This window comes from Sinocyclocheilus grahami, unplaced genomic scaffold (assembly GCF_001515645.1).
Source record: "Sinocyclocheilus grahami isolate Dianchi unplaced genomic scaffold, SAMN03320097.WGS_v1.1 scaffold130.1, whole genome shotgun sequence".
In the NCBI taxonomy this organism is placed as follows: Eukaryota; Metazoa; Chordata; class Actinopteri; order Cypriniformes; family Cyprinidae; genus Sinocyclocheilus; species Sinocyclocheilus grahami.
The window spans coordinates 1,125,363-1,127,482 of record NW_015505309.1 but is presented as its reverse complement, the minus strand read 5'-3'; the positions used below and the strand labels follow the sequence as shown (position 1 = coordinate 1,127,482).

At 32.6% G+C, this 2,120-nt stretch overlaps 1 protein-coding gene across 1 annotated transcript in view; it reads right to left on the bottom strand.

Moving 5' to 3' along the window:
* Positions 1-2,120, bottom strand: part of usp7 (ubiquitin specific peptidase 7 (herpes virus-associated)) — a 25,668-nt gene that overhangs the window by 11,187 nt on the left and 12,361 nt on the right. The gene's annotated exons all lie outside the window — the stretch shown is intronic.

Below are 2,120 nucleotides of genomic sequence, written 5' to 3'. Positions count from 1 at the left end.
TTGTTTGTCTCAATAAATTGGTTTAATTTAAAAATAGTGGTTAAACAAAAAATTATATTGCTCTGTTTTAAAAAAGGTTATAAAAAGTGTCAATAATTATCGATACCGATAATTACGATCATAAACGATATGAAACATTATATCGTTGATACCTTTTTTAGCTATATCGCCCAGCCCTACAATAAATACACTACCAGTCAAATATTTGGTGTCGACAAAGCCTTCTTCAGACTGTCAGTACAAATCTGAATATTTCTGTTTTCTATTAGAATTTGGTTTGTCCACACTGTGCATCGCAACTGTTACTGTTATCTGGTTTTTGTGTCCCGTGGTGCTCTTTCGCTTTATTCCATGATGCCGTCTCTGCCGATCTCAAAACTCAAAGAGGTGTGACACAGCAGCAGTATAATGTCATTTTCTGCTCGACTTGCACTTCAAACAAGACAACCTTGTTTCTGCAAAGACATTCAGCATGTTTTCTACAAACAACGTTGATCTGTTTATATTTTACTTGGCATGAGAAAGTGACATAGGCAAAAAAGGCTACACAACTTTGGTCAGACTGAAACGGATTTCCAGAAATACGATTTGAATAGGAATCAAACGTACTAGTAAAAACACTACTTCATTTTTCAGGGCTCTACGGATACTTTCTTTTTAGGAGCACTTTCTAATCAGTAATCAAATTCTGATAAAAAAAATTAACCTTCCCATTACGAGGTGATAGTTGACTCAAAGTGATTTATAGGGAATTTAGTTTTTACCTTTGTAATGGCATTTTTCTAACTTTATTAAATGTCAAAATCAAAAAAATATATTTCTAAGCTTTTTAACATTTCTAATTAAAACAACAGAATAAAAACAAGTAGAATAAGAAATAGAATAAGAATAAGTTACCAATCAAATGAAATCAGTATTTTCAGAGATGGCACAAAAGAACACACAAGTGGCTTATATGTGTATTTTCAGATGTTTAATGAGGCTCAGAGGTCGCATGAGTGCAATTAAATTAATAAATTCACGTTGAGGTTAATGTTTTAAATATAACATTTTGAAAATAGAAATGATTTAAATAACAAAAAGATGCTTTAAAAATTGAACTAAAACTGCGAGCAGGTGGCGTCAAGTCACTGATTTTATCACTGAATCATTAATTTAATTGATTCGTTCGATCAGCTGAATCATTCAGGAACGAAGTACGTGACTGTCTTTATGAATGGGTAACTGAATCATTGACTCACTAGATTCATTTAAAAATGCAGTTCATTCATAAACGAATCACCGCTGTGTTTGAATGGAGATGCGCAGCCGGCTCAGCTGTTGCTTTTTTGTTTTGTTTTTTTAACTATTTTCGTTGATGAAATAGAGCAAAATAAGGCAATTGTGTTGTTGTCAGACAATATACGTCACTTAATATTAACTTCTTGTTTAATGAACTGTTGTATTAAATCAATATCACATTTGCAAACTCCCTTAATAATCATTAAAAGCTGTCACTCATCTTAGTTTATCCCGATCTCACAAAACTCCATTATAATCGACGAAGCTCTCTTCACTGCACAATGAATATCTTATTTACACCCCGTCAACACTTTGTTATAATGAGAGGATATGTCTGTGATGCATTACACAACGCTGCAGAAACCCGTACGTATATTAGAACCTTTGAAACTCCCTCAGCGCAAACACAAATATGCTGATCAGGTCAGACGCTCAGGTGCTCCTAAATATTATTTCATAGTCGCCCGAAGTAGTTTTCAGTCGCAAATGCGACTGAAATGGTCGCCCTGTTTTTTTTTTTTTTTTTTTACATTTACACTTGCTAAACATGATCGGATTCCAAACATATGCACAAAAATTGGATTTAGAGTGACAGTCTGAACAAAGCTTAAGATTTTATGTTTTATTTATTTATTTATTTTTTTTTAAAGAAGTCTCTTAAGCTCCCCCAAGGCTGCATTAATTCTAAAATACAGTTTAAAGAAAAAAAGAAATATGGCGATTGGTATTATTACAATTTACCATTTTCTATTACAATATTTTTATGCTTGATGTGCATAAAACACCAAAAAATAAATTTTCAGTCTGGAGCCCTCCAATGCATAAAGGTTTTACTTTAC